The following is a 16582-nucleotide window of genomic DNA, read 5'->3' on the forward strand; positions in this document are numbered from 1 at the left end:
TAGTTCCTTTGTTGTGGGAGTGGTAGATTCTTGTTCCTTGGTAGTGGAGGGTGGAGTGGTAGATGCTAGTTCCTTGGTAATGGAGGTGGGAGTGGTAGATGCTAGTTCCTTGGTAATGGAGGTGGGAGTGGTAGATGTAGTGGTAGATGCTAGTTCCTTGGTAATGGAGGTGGGAGTGGTAGATGTAGTGGTAGATGCTAGTTCCTTTGTTGTGGGAGTGGTAGATGCTAGTTCCTTGGTTGTGGAGGTGGGAGTGGTAGATGCTAGGTCCTTGGTAATGGAGGTGGGAGTGGTAGATGCTAGTTCGTTGTTAATGGAGGTGGGAGTGGTAGATGTAGTGGTAGATGCTAGTTCCTTGGTAATAGAGGTGGGAGTGGTAGATGCTAGTTCATTGGTAATTGAGGTGGGAGTGGTAGATGTAGTGGTAGATGCTAGTTCCTTGGTTGTGGAGGTGGGAGTGGTAGATGCTAGGTCCTTGGTAACGGAGGTGGGAGTGGTATTTGCTAGTTCCTTTGTTGTGGGAGTGGTAGATGCTAGTTCCTTGGTAGTGGAGGTGGGAGTGGTAGATGCTAGTTCCTTGGTAATAGAGTTGGGAGTGGTAGATGCTAGTTCCTTTGTTGTGGGATTGGTAGATGCTAGTTCCTTGGTTGTGGAGGTGGGAGTGGTAGATGCTAGTTCCTTGTTGGTGGGAGTGGTAGATGCTAGGTCCTTGGTAATGGAGGTGGGAGTGGTAGATGTAGTGGTAGATGCTAGTTCCTTGGTAATAGAGGTGGGAGTGGTAGATGCTAGTTCATTGGTAATTGAGGTTGGAGTGAAAGATGTAGTGGTAGATGCGAGTTCCTTGGTTGTGGAGGTGGGAGTGGTAGATGCTAGGTCCTTGGTAATAGAGTTGGGAGTGGTAGATGCTAGTTCCTTGGTAGTGGAGGTGGGAGTGGTAGATGCTAGTTCCTTGGTTGTGGGAGTGGTAGATGCTATGTCCTTGGTAATGGATGTGGGAGTGGTACATACTTGTTCCTTGGTTGTGGAGGTGGGAGTGGTAGATGCTAGTTCCTTGTTGGTCGGAGTGGTAGATGCTAGGTCCTTGGTAATGGAGGTGGGTGTGGTAGATGCTAGTTCATTGGTAATTGAGGTGGGAGTGGTAGATGTAGTGGTAGACGCTAGTTCCTTGGTTGTGGAGGTAGGAGTGGTAGATGCTAGGTCCTTGGTAACGGAGGTGGGAGTGGTATTTGCTAGTTCCTTTGTTGTGGGAGTGGTAGATGCTAGTTCCTGGTAGTGGAGGTGGGAGTGGTAGATGCTAGTTCCTTGGTAATAGAGTTGGGAGTGGTAGATGCTAGTTCCTTTGTTGTGGGAGTGGTAGATGCTAGTTCCTTGGTTGTGGAGGTGGGAGTGGTAGATGCTAGTTCCTTGTTGGTGGGAGTGGTAGATGCTAGGTCCTTGGTAATGGAGGTGGGTGTGGTAGATGCTAGTTCCTTGGTAACAGAGTTGGGAGTGGTAGATGCTAGTTCCTGGTAGTGGAGGTGGGAGTGGTAGATGCTAGTTCCTTGGTAATAGAGTTGGGAGTGGTAGATGCTAGTTCCTTTGTTGTGGGAGTGGTAGATGCTAGTTCCTTCGTTGTGGAGGTGGGAGTGGTAGATGCTAGTTCCTTGTTGGTGGGAGTGGTAGATGCTAGGTCCTTGGTAATGGAGGTGGGAGTGGTAGATGTAGTGGTAGATGCTAGTTCCTTGGTAATAGAGGTGGGAGTGGTAGATGCTAGTTCATTGGTAATTGAGGTTGGAGTGGTAGATGTAGTGGTAGATGCGAGTTCCTTGGTTGTGGAGGTGGGAGTGGTAGATGCTAGGTCCTTGGTAATAGAGTTGGGAGTGGTAGATGCTAGTTCCTTGGTAGTGGAGGTGGGAGTGGTAGATGCTAGTTCCTTGGTTGTGGGAGTGGTAGATGCTATGTCCTTGGTAATGGATGTGGGAGTGGTACATACTTGTTCCTTGGTTGTGGAGGTGGGATTGGTAGATGCTAGTTCCTTGTTGGTCGGAGTGGTAGATGCTAGGTCCTTGGTAATGGAGGTGGGTGTGGTAGATGCTAGTTCATTGGTAATTGAGGTGGGAGTGGTAGATGTAGTGGTAGATGCTAGTTCCTTGGTTGTGGAGGTGGGAGTGGTAGATGCTAGGTCCTTGGTAACGGAGGTGGGAGTGGTATTTGCTAGTTCCTTTGTTGTGGGAGTGGTAGATGCTAGTTCCTGGTAGTGGAGGTGGGAGTGGTAGATGCTAGTTCCTTGGTAATAGAGTTGGGAGTGGTAGATGCTAGTTCCTTTGTTGTGGGAGTGGTAGATGCTAGTTCCTTGGTTGTGGAGGTGGGAGTGGTAGATGCTAGTTCCTTGTTGGTGGGAGTGGTAGATGCTAGGTCCTTGGTAATGGAGGTGGGTGTGGTAGATGCTAGTTCCTTGGTAATAGAGTTGGGAGTGGTAGATGCTAGTTCCTTTGTTGTGGGAGTGGTAGATTCTTGTTCCTTGGTAGTGGAGGGTGGAGTGGTAGATGCTAGTTCCTTGGTAATGGAGGTGGGAGTGGTAGATGCTAGTTCCTTGGTAATGGAGGTGGGAGTGGTAGATGTAGTGGTAGATGCTAGTTCCTTGGTAATGGAGGTGGGAGTGGTAGATGTAGTGGTAGATGCTAGTTCCTTTGTTGTGGGAGTGGTAGATGCTAGTTCCTTGGTTGTGGAGGTGGGAGTGGTAGATGCTAGGTCCTTGGTAATGGAGGTGGGAGTGGTAGATGTAGTGGTAGATGCTAGTTCCTTGGTAATAGAGGTGGGAGTGGTAGATGCTAGTTCATTGGTAATTGAGGTGGGAGTGGTAGATGTAGTGGTAGATGCTAGTTCCTTGGTTGTGGAGGTGGGAGTGGTAGATGCTAGGTCCTTGGTAACGGAGGTGGGAGTGGTAGTTTCTTGTTCCTTGGTAGTGGAGGTGGGAGTGGTAGATGCTAGTTCCTTGTTGGTGGTGGTAGGAGTGGTAGATGCTAGGTCCTTGGTGATGGAGGTAGGTGTGGTAGATGCTTGTTCCTTGGTAATGGGAGTGGTAGATGTAGTGGTAGATGCTAGTTCCTTGGTAATAGAGGTGGGAGTGGTAGATGCTAGTTCCTTGGTTGTGGGAGTGTTAGATGCTAGTTCCTTGGTAATGGGGGTGGGAGTGGTAGATGTAGTGGTAGATGCTAGTTCCTTGGTTGTGGAGGTGGGAGTGGTAGATGTTGTGGTAGATGCTAGTTCCTTGGTAATAGAGGTGGGATTGGTAGATGCTAGTTCCTTGGTTGTGGGAGTGGTAGATGCTAGGTCCTTGGTAATGGGCGCGGGAGTGGTAGATGCTTGTTCCTTGGTAGTAGAGGTGGTAGTGGTAGATGCTAGTTCCTTGGTAATGGAGGTGGGAGTGGTAGATGCTAGTTCCTTGGATGTGGGAGTGGTAGATGCTAGGTACTTGGTAATAGGGTGGGAGTGGTAGATGCTTGTTCCTTGGTAGTGGAGGTGAGAGTGGTAGATGCTAGTTCCTTTGTTGTGGGAGTGGTAGATGCTAGTTCCTTGGTAGTGGAGGTGGGAGTGGTAGATGCTAGTTCCTTGGTAATAGAGTTGGGAGTGGTAGATGCTAGTTCCTTTGTTGTGGGAGTGGTAGATGCTACTTCCATGGTTGTGGAGTTGGGAGTGGTAGATGCTAGTTCCAGGTTGGTGGGAGTGGTAGATGCTAGGTCCTTGGTAATGGAGGTGGGAGTGGTAGATGCTTGTTCCTTGGTAGTGGAGGGTGGAGTGGTAGATGCTAGTTCCTTGGTAATGGAGGTGGGAGTGGTAGATGCTAGTTCCTTGGTAATGGAGGTGGGAGTGGTAGATGGAGTGGTAGATGCTAGTTCCTTTGTAATGGAGGTGGGAGTGGTAGATGTAGTGGTAGATGCTAGTTCCTTTGTTGTGGGAGTGGTAGATGCTAGTTCCTTGGTTGTGGAGGTGGGAGTGGTAGATGCTAGTTCCTTGTTGGTGGGAGTTGTAGATGCTTGGTCCTTGGTAATGGAGGTGGGAGTGGTAGATGCTTGTTCCTTGTTGGTGGGAGTGGTAGATGCTAGTTCCTTGGTAATGGAGGTGGGAGTGGTAGATGCTTTTTCCTTGGTAATAGAGGTGTGAGTGGTAGATGCTAGTTCCTTGGTAATGGAGGTGGGATTGGTAGATGCTAGTTCCTTGGTATTGGAGGTGGGAGTGGTAGATTCTAGTTCCTTGGTAATGGAGGTGGGAGTGGTAGATGCTAGTTACTTTGTAATGGAGGTGGGAGTGGTAGATGTAGTGGTAGATGTTAGTTCCTTGGTAATGGAGGTGGGAGTGGTAGATGCTAGTTCCTTGGTAATGGAGGTGGGAGTGTTAGATGTAGTAGTAGATGCTAGTTCCTTTGTTGTGGGAGTGGTAGATGCTAGTTCCTTGGTTGTGGAGGTGGGAGTGGTAGATGCTAGGTCCTTGGTAATGGAGGTGGGAGTGGTAGATGCTAGTTCGTTGTTAATGGAGGTGGGAGTGGTAGATGTAGTGGTAGATGCTAGTTCCTTGGTAATAGAGGTGGGAGTGGTAGATGCTAGTTCATTGGTAATTGAGGTGGGAGTGGTAGATGTAGTGGTAGATGCTAGTTCCTTGGTTGTGGTGGTGGGAGTGGTAGATGCTAGGTCCTTGGTAATGGAGGTGGGAGTGGTAGATGCTTGTTCCTTGGTAATGGGAGTGGTAGATGTAGTGGTAGATGCTAGTTCCTTGGTAATAGAGGTGGGAGTGGTAGATGCTAGTTCCTTGGTTGTGGGAGTGTTAGATGCTAGTTCCTTGGTAATGGGGGTGGGAGTGGTAGATGCTTGTTCCTTGGTAGTGGAGGTGGGAGTGGTAGATGCTAGTTCCTTGGTTGTGGGAGTGTTAGATGCTAGTTCCTTGGTAATGGGGGTGGGAGTGGTAGATGATTGTTCCTTGGTAGTGGAGGTGGGAGTGGTAGATGTAGTGGTAGATGCAAGTTCCTTGGTTGTGGAGGTGGAAGTGGTAGATGTAGTGGTAGATGCTAGTTCCTTGGTAATAGAGGTGGGAGTGGTAGATGCTAGTTCCTTGGTTGTGGAGGTGGGAGTGGTAGATGCTAGTTCCTTGGTTGTGGGAGTGTTAGATGCTGGTTCCTTGGTAATGGGGGTGGGAGTGGTAGATGCTTGTTCCTTGGGAGTGGAGGTGGGAGTGGTAGATGTAGTGGTAGATGCTAGTTCCTTGGTTGTGGAGGTGGGAGTGGTAGATGCTAGGTCCTTGGTTGTGGGAGTGGTAGATGCTAGGTCTTTGGTAAGGGGTGCGGGAGTGGTAGATGCTTGTTCCTTGGTAGTAGAGGTGGTAGTGGTAGATGCTAGTTCCTTGGTAATGGAGGTGGGAGTGGTAGATGCTAGGTACTTGGTAATGGAGGTGGGAGTGGTAGATGCTTGTTCCTTGGTAGTGGAGGTGGAGTGGTATTTGCTAGTTCCTTTGTTGTGGGAGTGGTAGATGCTAGTTCCTTTGTAGTGGAGGTGGGAGTGGTAGATGCTAGTTCCTTGGTAATAGAGTTGGGAGTGGTAGATGCTAGTTCCTTTGTTGTGGGAGTGGTAGATGCTAGTTCCTTGGTTGTGGAGGTGGGAGTGGTAGATGCTAGTTCCTTGTTGGTGGGAGTGGTAGATGCTAGGTCCTTGGTAATGGAGGTGGGTGTGGTAGATGCTAGTTCCTTGGTAATAGAGGTGGGAGTGGTAGATGCTAGTTCCTTTGTTGTGGGAGTGGTAGATGCTAGTTCCTTGGTTGTGGAGGTGGGAGTGGTAGATGCTAGGTCCTTGGTAATGGAGGTGGGAGTGGTAGATGCTAGTTCGTTGTTAATGGAGGTGGGAGTGGTAGATGTAGTGGTAGATGCTAGTTCCTTGGTTGTGGAGGTGGGAGTGGTAGATGTAGTGGTAGATGCTAGTTCCTTGGTAATAGAGGTGGGAGTGGTAGATGCTAGTTCCTTGGTTGTGGGAGTGGTAGATGCTAGGTCCTTGGTAATGGGCGCGGGAGTGGTAGATGCTTGTTCCTTGGTAGTAGAGCTGGTAGTGGTAGATGCTAGTTCCTTGGTAATGGAGGTGGGAGTGGTAGATGCTAGGTACTTGGTATTGGAGGTGGGAGTGGTAGATGCTTGTTCCTTGGTAGTGGAGGTGGGAGTGGTATTTGCTAGTTCCTTTGTTGTGGGAGTGGTAGATGCTAGTTCCTTGGTAGTGGAGGTGGGAGTGGTAGATGCTAGTTCCTTGGTAATAGAGTTGGGAGTGGTAGATGCTAGTTCCTTTGTTGTGGGAGTGGTAGATGCTAGTTCCTTGGTTGTGGAGGTGGGAGTGGTAGATGCTAGTTCCTTGTTGGTGGGAGTGGTAGATGCTAGGTCCTTGGTAATGGAGTTGGGTGTGGTAGATGCTAGTTCCTTGGTAATAGAGGTGGGAGTGGTAGATGCTAGTTCCTTTGTTGTGGGAGTGGTAGATGCTTGTTCCTTGGTAGTGGAGGGTGGAGTGGTAGAAGCTAGTTCCTTGGTAATGGAGGTGGGAGTGGTATATGCTAGTTCCTTGGTAATGGAGGTGGGAGTGGTAGATGTAGTGGTAGATGCTAGTTCCTTGGTAATGGAGGTGGGAGTGGTAGATGTAGTGGTAGATGCTAGTTCCTTTGTTGTGGGAGTGGTAGATGCTAGGTCCTTGGTAATGGAGGTGGGAGTGGTAGATACTAGTTCCTTGGTAATAGAGTTGGGAGTGGTAGATGCTAGTTCCTTTGTTGTGGGAGTGGTAGATGCTACTTCCATGGTTGTGGAGTTGGGAGTGGTAGATGCTAGTTCCAGGTTAGTGGGCGTGGTAGATGCTAGGTCCTTGGTAATGGAGGTGGGAGTGGTAGATGCTTGTTCCTTGGTAATGGAGGTGGGAGTGGTAGATGGATTGGTAGATGCTAGTTCCTTTGTAATGGAGGTGGGAGTGGTAGATGTAGTGGTAGATGCTAGTTCCTTTGTAATGGATGTGGGAGTGGTAGATGCTTGTTCCTTGGTAATAGAGGTGTGAGTGGTAGGTGCTAGTTCCTTGGTAATGGAGGTGGGAGTGGTAGATGCTAGTTCCTTGGTAATGCAGTTGGGATTGGTAGATGCTAGTTCCTTGGTAATGGAGGTGGGAGTGGTAGATGCTAGTTACTTTGTAATGGAGGTGGGAGTGGTAGATGTAGTGGTAGATTTTAGTTCCTTGGTAATGGAGATGGGAGTGGTAGATGCTAGTTCCTTGGTAATGGAGGTGGGAGTGTTAGATGTAGTAGTAGATGCTAGTTCCTTTGTTGTGGGAGTGGTAGATGCTAGTTCCTTGGTTGTGGAGGTGGGAGTGGTAGATGCTAGGTCCTTGGTAATGGATGTGGGAGTGGTAGATGCTAGTTCGTTGTTAATGGAGGTGGGAGTGGTAGATGTAGTGGTAGATGCTAGTTCCTTGGTAATAGAGGTGGGAGTGGTAGATGCTAGTTCATTGGTAATTGAGGTGGGAGTGGTAGATGTAGTGGTAGATGCTAGTTCCTTGGTAATAGAGGTGGGAGTGGTAGATGCTAGTTCATTGGTAATTGAGGTGGGAGTGGTAGATGTAGTGGTAGATGCTAGTTCCTTGGTTGTGGTGGTGGGAGTGGTAGATGCTAGGTCCTTGGTAATGGAGGTGGGAGTGGTAGATGCTTGTTCCTTGGTAATGGGAGTGGTAGATGTAGTGGTAGATGCTAGTTCCTTGGTAATAGAGGTGGGAGTGGTAGATGCTAGTTCCTTGGTTGTGGGAGTGTTAGATGCTAGTTCCTTGGTAATGGGGGTGGGAGTGGTAGATGCTTGTTCCTTGGTAGTGGAGGTGGGAGTGGTAGATGCTAGTTCCTTGGTTGTGGGAGTGTTAGATGCTAGTTCCTTGGTAATGGGGGTGGGAGTGGTAGATGATTGTTCCTTGGTAGTGGAGGTGGGAGTGGTAGATGTAGTGGTAGATGCAAGTTCCTTGGTTGTGGAGGTGGAAGTGGTAGATGTAGTGGTAGATGCTAGTTCCTTGGTAATAGAGGTGGGAGTGGTAGATGCTAGTTCCTTGGTTGTGGAGGTGGGAGTGGTAGATGCTAGTTCCTTGGTTGTGGGAGTGTTAGATGCTGGTTCCTTGGTAATGGGGGTGGGAGTGGTAGATGCTTGTTCCTTGGGAGTGGAGGTGGGAGTGGTAGATGTAGTGGTAGATGCTAGTTCCTTGGTTGTGGAGGTGGGAGTGGTAGATGCTAGGTCCTTGGTTGTGGGAGTGGTAGATGCTAGGTCTTTGGTAAGGGGTGCGGGAGTGGTAGATGCTTGTTCCTTGGTAGTAGAGGTGGTAGTGGTAGATGCTAGTTCCTTGGTAATGGAGGTGGGAGTGGTAGATGCTAGGTACTTGGTAATGGAGGTGGGAGTGGTAGATGCTTGTTCCTTGGTAGTGGAGGTGGGAGTGGTATTTGCTAGTTCCTTTGTTGTGGGAGTGGTAGATGCTAGTTCCTTTGTAGTGGAGGTGGGAGTGGTAGATGCTAGTTCCTTGGTAATAGAGTTGGGAGTGGTAGATGCTAGTTCCTTTGTTGTGGGAGTGGTAGATGCTAGTTCCTTGGTTGTGGAGGTGGGAGTGGTAGATGCTAGTTCCTTGTTGGTGGGAGTGGTAGATGCTAGGTCCTTGGTAATGGAGGTGGGTGTGGTAGATGCTAGTTCCTTGGTAATAGAGGTGGGAGTGGTAGATGCTAGTTCCTTTGTTGTGGGAGTGGTAGATGCTAGTTCCTTGGTTGTGGAGGTGGGAGTGGTAGATGCTAGGTCCTTGGTAATGGAGGTGGGAGTGGTAGATGTAGTGGTAGATGCTAGTTCCTTGGTTGTGGAGGTGGGAGTGGTAGATGTAGTGGTAGATGCTAGTTCCTTGGTAATAGAGGTGGGAGTGGTAGATGCTAGTTCCTTGGTTGTGGGAGTGGTAGATGCTAGGTCCTTGGTAATGGGCGCGGGAGTGGTAGATGCTTGTTCCTTGGTAGTAGAGCTGGTAGTGGTAGATGCTAGTTCCTTGGTAATGGAGGTGGGAGTGGTAGATGCTAGGTACTTGGTATTGGAGGTGGGAGTGGTAGATGCTTGTTCCTTGGTAGTGGAGGTGGGAGTGGTATTTGCTAGTTCCTTTGTTGTGGGAGTGGTAGATGCTAGTTCCTTGGTAGTGGAGGTGGGAGTGGTAGATGCTAGTTCCTTGGTAATAGAGTTGGGAGTGGTAGATGCTAGTTCCTTTGTTGTGGGAGTGGTAGATGCTAGTTCCTTGGTTGTGGAGGTGGGAGTGGTAGATGCTAGTTCCTTGTTGGTGGGAGTGGTAGATGCTAGGTCCTTGGTAATGGAGTTGGGTGTGGTAGATGCTAGTTCCTTGGTAATAGAGGTGGGAGTGGTAGATGCTAGTTCCTTTGTTGTGGGAGTGGTAGATGCTTGTTCCTTGGTAGTGGAGGGTGGAGTGGTAGAAGCTAGTTCCTTGGTAATGGAGGTGGGAGTGGTATATGCTAGTTCCTTGGTAATGGAGGTGGGAGTGGTAGATGTAGTGGTAGATGCTAGTTCCTTGGTAATGGAGGTGGGAGTGGTAGATGTAGTGGTAGATGCTAGTTCCTTTGTTGTGGGAGTGGTAGATGCTAGGTCCTTGGTAATGGAGGTGGGAGTGGTAGATACTAGTTCCTTGGTAATAGAGTTGGGAGTGGTAGATGCTAGTTCCTTTGTTGTGGGAGTGGTAGATGCTACTTCCATGGTTGTGGAGTTGGGAGTGGTAGATGCTAGTTCCAGGTTAGTGGGCGTGGTAGATGCTAGGTCCTTGGTAATGGAGGTGGGAGTGGTAGATGCTTGTTCCTTGGTAATGGAGGTGGGAGTGGTAGATGGATTGGTAGATGCTAGTTCCTTTGTAATGGAGGTGGGAGTGGTAGATGTAGTGGTAGATGCTAGTTCCTTTGTAATGGATGTGGGAGTGGTAGATGCTTGTTCCTTGGTAATAGAGGTGTGAGTGGTAGGTGCTAGTTCCTTGGTAATGGAGGTGGGAGTGGTAGATGCTAGTTCCTTGGTAATGCAGTTGGGATTGGTAGATGCTAGTTCCTTGGTAATGGAGGTGGGAGTGGTAGATGCTAGTTACTTTGTAATGGAGGTGGGAGTGGTAGATGTAGTGGTAGATTTTAGTTCCTTGGTAATGGAGATGGGAGTGGTAGATGCTAGTTCCTTGGTAATGGAGGTGGGAGTGTTAGATGTAGTAGTAGATGCTAGTTCCTTTGTTGTGGGAGTGGTAGATGCTAGTTCCTTGGTTGTGGAGGTGGGAGTGGTAGATGCTAGGTCCTTGGTAATGGAGGTGGGAGTGGTAGATGCTAGTTCGTTGTTAATGGAGGTGGGAGTGGTAGATGTAGTGGTAGATGCTAGTTCCTTGGTAATAGAGGTGGGAGTGGTAGATGCTAGTTCATTGGTAATTGAGGTGGGAGTGGTAGATGTAGTGGTAGATGCTAGTTCCTTGGTTGTGGAGGTGGGAGTGGTAGATGCTAGTTCCTTGGTTGTGGGAGTGTTAGATGCTAGTTCCTTGGTAATGGGGGTGGGAGTGGTAGATGCTTGTTCCTTGGTAGTGGAGGTGGGAGTGGTAGATGCTAGTTCCTTGTTGGTGGTGGTGGGAGTGGTAGATGCTAGGTCCTTGGTAATGGAGGTGGGAGTGGTAGATGCTTGTTCCTTGGTAATGGGAGTGGTAGATGTAGTGGTAGATGCTAGTTCCTTGGTAATAGAGGTGGGAGTGGTAGATGCTAGTTCCTTGGTTGTGGAGGTGGGAGTGGTAGATGCTAGTTCCTTGGTTGTGGGAGTGTTAGATGCTAGTTCCTTGGTAATGGGGGTGGGAGTGGTAGATGCTTGTTCCTTGGTAGTGGAGGTTGGAGTGGTAGATGTAGTGGTAGATGCTAGTTCCTTGGTTGTGGAGGTGGGAGTGGTAGATGCTAGGTCCTTGGTTGTGGGAGTGGTAGATGCTAGGTCTTTGGTAAGGGGTGCGGGAGTGGTAGATGCTTGTTCCTTGGTAGTAGAGGTGGTAGTGGTAGATGCTAGTTCCTTGGTAATGGAGGTGGGAGTGGTAGATGCTAGGTACTTGGTAAGGGAGGTGGGAGTGGTAGATGCTAGGTACTTGGTATTGGAGGTGGGAGTGGTAGATGCTTGTTCCTTGGTAATAGAGGTGGGAGTGGTAGATGCTAGTTCCTTTGTTGTGGGAGTGGTAGATGCTAGTTCCTTGGTTGTGGAGGTGGGAGTGGTAGATGCTAGTTCCTTGTTGGTGGGAGTGGTAGATGCTAGGTCCTTGGTAATGGAGGTGGGTGTGGTAGATGCTAGTTCCTTGGTAATAGAGGTGGGAGTGGTAGATGCTAGTTCCTTTTTTGTGGGAGTGGTAGATGCTAGTTCCTTGGTTGTGGAGGTGGGAGTGGTAGATGCTAGGTCCTTGGTAATGGAGGTGGGAGTGGTAGATGCTAGTTCGTTGTTAATGGAGGTGGGAGTGGTAGATGTAGTGGTAGATGCTAGTTCCTTGGTTGTGGAGGTGGGAGTGGTAGATGTAGTGGTAGATGCTAGTTCCTTGGTAATGGAGGTGGGAGTGGTAGATGTAGTGGTAGATGCTAGTTCCTTGGTAATGGAGGTGGGAGTGGTAGATGTAGTGGTAGATGCTAGTTCCTTTGTTGTGGGAGTGGTAGATGCTAGTTCCTTGGTTGTGGAGGTGGGAGTGGTAGATGCTAGGTCCTTGGTAATGGAGGTGGGAGTGGTAGATGCTAGTTCGTTGTTAATGGAGGTGGGAGTGGTAGATGTCGTGGTAGATGCTAGTTCCTTGGTAATAGAGGTGGGAGTGGTAGATGCTAGGTCCTTGGTAACGGAGGTGGGAGTGGTAGATTCTTGTTCCTTGGTAGTGGAGGTGGGAGTGGTAGATGCTAGTTCCTTGGTTGGTGGTTGGAGTGGTAGATGCTAGGTCCTTGGTAATGGAGGTGGGAGTGGTAGATGCTTGTTCCTTGGTAATGGGAGTGGTAGATGTAGTGGTAGATGCTAGTTCCTTGGTAATAGAGGTGGGAGTGGTAGATGCTAGTTCCTTGGTTGTGTGAGTGTTAGATGCTAGTTCCTTGGTAATGGGTGTGGGAGTGGTAGATGTAGTGGTAGATGCTAGTTCCTTGGTTGTGGAGGTGGGAGTGGTAGATGCTAGTTCCTTGTTGGTGGGAGTGGTAGATGCTAGGTCCTTGGTAATGGAGGTGTGTGTGGTAGATGCTAGTTCCTTGGTAATAGAGGTGGGAGTGGTAGATGCTAGTTCCTTTGTTGTGGGAGTGGTAGATGCTTGTTCCTTGGTAGAGGAGGGTGGAGTGGTAGAAGCTAGTTCCTTGGTAATGGAGGTGGGAGTGGTAGATGCTAGTTCCTTGGTAATGGAGGTGGGAGTGGTAGATGTAGTGGTAGATGCTAGTTCCTTTGTTGTGGGAGTGGTAGATGCTAGTTCCTTGGTAGTGGAGGTGGGAGTGGTAGATGCTAGTTCCTTGGTAATAGAGTTGGGAGTGGTAGATGCTAGTTCCTTTGTTGTGGGAGTGGTAGATGCTAGGTCCTTGGTAATGGAGGTGGGAGTGGTAGATGCTAGTTCGTTGTTAATGGAGGTGGGAGTGGTAGATGTCGTGGTAGATGCTAGTTCCTTGGTAATAGAGGTGGGAGTGGAAGATGCTTGTTCATTGGTAATTGAGGTGGGAGTGGTAGATGTAGTGATAGATGCTAGTTCCTTTGTTGTGGAGTTGCGAGTGGTAGATGCTAGGTCCTTGGTAACGGAGGTGGGAGTGGTAGATGCTTGTTCCTTGGTAGTGGAGGTGGGAGTGGTAGATGCTAGTTCCTTGTTGTTGGTGGTGGGAGTGGTAGATGCTAGGTCCTTGGTAATGGAGGTGGGAGTGGTAGATGCTTGTTCCTTGGTAATGGGGGTGGTAGATGTAGTGGTAGATGCTAGTTCCTTGGTAATAGAGGTGGGAGTGGTAGATGGTAGTTCCTTGGTTGTGGGAGTGGTAGATGCTAGTTCCTTGGTAATGGGGGTGGGAGTGGTAGATGTAGTGGTAGATGCTAGTTCCTTGGTTGTGGAGGTGGGAGTGGTAGATGTAGTGGTAGATGCTAGTTCCTTGGTAATAGAGGTGGGAGTGGTAGATGCTAGTTCCTTGGATGTGGGAGTGGTAGATGCTAGGTACTTTGTAATGGAGGTGGGAGTTGTAGATGCTTGTTCCTTGGCAGTGGAGGTGAGAGTGGTAGATGCTAGTTCCTTTGTTGTGGGAGTGGTAGATGCTAGTTCCTTGGTAGTGGAGGTGGGAGTGGTAGATGCTAGTTCCTTGGTAATAGAGTTGGGAGTGGTAGATGCTAGTTCCTTTGTTGTGGGAGTGGTAGATGCTACTTCCATGGTTGTGGAGTTGGGAGTGGTAGATGCTAGTTCCACGTTGGTGGGAGTGGTAGATGCTAGTTCCTTGGTAATGGAGGTGGGAGTGGTAGATGCTAGTTCCTTGGTAATGGAGGTGGGAGTGGTAGATGGATTGGTAGATGCTAGTTCCTTTGTAATGGAGGTGGGAGTGGTAGATGTAGTGGTAGATGCTAGTTCCTTTGTTGTGGGAGTGGTAGATGCTAGTTCCTTGGTTGTGGAGGTGGGAGTGGTAGATGCTAGTTCCTTGTTGGTGGGAATGGTAGATGCTAGGTCCTTGGTAATGGAGGTGGGAGTGGTAGATGCTAGTTCCTTGGTAATAGAGGTGGGAGTGGTAGGTGCTTGTTCCTTGTTGGTGGGAGTGGTAGATGCTAGTTCCTTGGTAATGGAGGTGGGAGTGGTAGATGCTTGTTCCTTGGTAATAGAGGTGTGAGTGGTAGATGCTAGTTCCTTGGTAATGGAGGTGGGAGTGGTAGATGCTAGTTCCTTGGTAATGCAGTTGGGATTGGTAGATGCTAGTTCCTTGGTAGTGGAGGTGGGAGTGGTAGATGCTAGTTCCTTGGTAATGGAGGTGGGAGTGGTAGATGCTAGTTCCTTGGTATTGTAGGTGGGAGTGGTAGATGTAGTGGTAGATGCTAGTTCCGTGGTAGTGGTAGATGCTAGTTCCTTGGTATAGAAGGTGGGAGTGGTTGATGTAGTGGTAGATGCTCGTTCCTTGGTAATATAGGTGGGAGTGGTAGATGCTAGTTCCTTGGTAGTGGAGGTGGTAGTGGTAGATGCTAGTTCCTTGGCAATGTCGGTGGGAGTGGTAGATGTAGTGGTAGATGCTAGTTCCTTGGTAGTGGAGGTGGGAGTGGTAGATGCTAGTTCCTTGGTAGTGGAGGTGGGAGTGGTAGATGCTAGTTCCTTGGTAATGGCGGTGGGAGTGGTAGATGCTAGTTCCTTGGTAATAGAGGTGGGAGTGGTAGATGCTTGTTCCTTGTTGGTGGGAGTGGTAGATGCTAGTTCCTTGGTAATGGAGGTGGGAGTGGTAGATGCTTGTTCCTTGGTAATAGAGGTGTGGGTGGTAGATGCTAGTTCCTTGGTAATGGAGGTGGGAGTGGTAGATGCTAGTTCCTTGGTAATGCAGTTGGGATTGGTAGATGCTAGTTCCTTGGTAGTGGAGGTGGGAGTGGTAGATGCTAGTTCCTTGGTAATGGAGGTGGGAGTGGTAGATGCTAGTTCCTTGGTAATGTAGGTGGGAGTGGTAGATGTAGTGGTAGATGCTAGTTCCTTGGTAGTGGAGGTGGTAGTGGTAGATGCTAGTTCCTTGGTATAGAAGGTGGGAGTGGTTGATGTAGTGGTAGATGCTTGTTCCTTGGTAATATAGGTGGGAGTGGTAGATGCTAGTTCCTTGGTAGTGGAGGTGGTAGTGGTAGATGCTAGTTCCTTGGTAATGTCGGTGGGAGTGGTAGATGTAGTGGTAGATGCTAGTTCCTTGGTAGTGGAGGTGGGAGTGGTAGATGCTAGTTCCTTGGTAGTGGAGGTGGGAGTGGTAGATGCTAGTTCCTTGGTAGTGGAGGTGGGAGTGGTAGATGCTAGTTCCTTGGTAGTGGAGGTGGGAGTGGTAGATGCTAGTTCCTTGGTAATGGAGGTGGGAGTGGTAGATGCTAGTTCCTTGGTAGTGGAGGTGGGAGTGGTAGATGCTAGTTCCTTGGTAGTGGAGGTGGGAGTTGTAGATGCTAGTTCCTTGGTAATGGAGGTGGGAGTGGTAGATGCTAGTTCCTTGGTAATAGAGGTGGGAGTGGTAGATGCTTGTTCCTTGTTGGTGGGAGTGGTAGATGCTAGTTCCTTGGTAATGGAGGTGGGAGTGATAGATGCTTGTTCCTTGGTAATAGAGGTGTGAGTGATAGATGCTAGTTCCTTGGTAATGGAGGTGGGAGTGGTAGATGCTAGTTCCTTGGTAATGCAGTTGGGATTGGTAGATGCTAGTTCCTTGGTAGTGGAGGTGGGAGTGGTAGATGCTAGTTCCTTGGTAATGGAGGTGGGAGTGGTAGATGCTAGTTCCTTGGTAATGTAGGTGGGAGTGGTAGATGTAGTGGTAGATGCTAGTTCCTTGGTAGTGGAGGTGGTAGTGGTAGATGCTAGTTCCTTGGTATAGAAGGTGGGAGTGGTTGATGTAGTGGTAGATGCTCGTTCCTTGGTAATATAGGTGGGAGTGGTAGATGCTAGTTCCTTGGTAGTGGAGGTGGTAGTGGTAGATGCTAGTTCCTTGGTAATGTCGGTGGGAGTGGTAGATGTAGTGGTAGATGCTAGTTCCTTGGTAGTGGAGGTGGGAGTGGTAGATGCTAGTTCCTTGGTAGTGGAGGTGGGAGTGGTAGATGCTAGTTCCTTGGTAGTGGAGGTGGGAGTGGTAGATGCTAGTTCCTTGGTAGTGGAGGTGGGAGTGGTAGATGCTAGTTCCTTGGTAATGGAGGTGGGAGTGGTAGATGCTAGTTCCTTGGTAGTGGAGGTGGGAGTGGTAGATGTAGTGGTAGATGATATGTCCTTGGTAATGTCGCTGAGAGTGGTAGGATTAGTGGTAGATGCTATATCCTTGGTAATGGAGCCTGTTTCTAGACCTATACTTAGTTTTTACAGTAATGTACCATTTGACTTTTTGTTCAGTGTGATATTCCGTATGGAGTATGCAAACAGTCACGCTATTTAACTGAATTATTTTCGGTGTGACCTAATCAAATGAGAGAGGAAGTGGGGAGATGATATAATCCGATCCATTTGATTATATTTTGATTTACAACCTTGTTAAGACATTCTAAATTCTGATTTGGAACCTTGGAGGTCAAATCCATAGAATTAGGAATTAATCTTAATTTGTCTCTGTCTCCATGCATTTATGTGACATATGTCTGTAGGGCAGGTGTATACATCGACTAGCTCTCACAACACTACCTGTATATGAACTATATTCAGAATATGGATGTATGTGTTTATGTTACGAAGAGGCAGCATGCACAAATATGACATACGTCCGTTTTTAACACGTCTTAGACTGAACCGGTTCTGTATACATCAGCTAACCGGTTGTGTATACATCAGCTAACCGGTTGTGTGTACATCAGCTAACCGGTTGTGTGTACATCAGCTAACCGGTTGTGTGTACATCAGCTAACCGGTTGTGTGTACAT

The 16582-nt window shown here is 48.6% G+C and overlaps 1 protein-coding gene across 8 annotated transcripts in view; it reads left to right on the top strand.

The window, feature by feature from the left end:
- Positions 1 to 16582, top strand: part of LOC106595545 (receptor-type tyrosine-protein phosphatase mu) — a 633856-nt gene that overhangs the window by 455609 nt on the left and 161665 nt on the right. The window lies entirely within an intron of this gene.

Source organism: Salmo salar, chromosome ssa14 (genome assembly GCF_905237065.1).
Source record: "Salmo salar chromosome ssa14, Ssal_v3.1, whole genome shotgun sequence".
In the NCBI taxonomy this organism is placed as follows: Eukaryota; Metazoa; Chordata; class Actinopteri; order Salmoniformes; family Salmonidae; genus Salmo; species Salmo salar.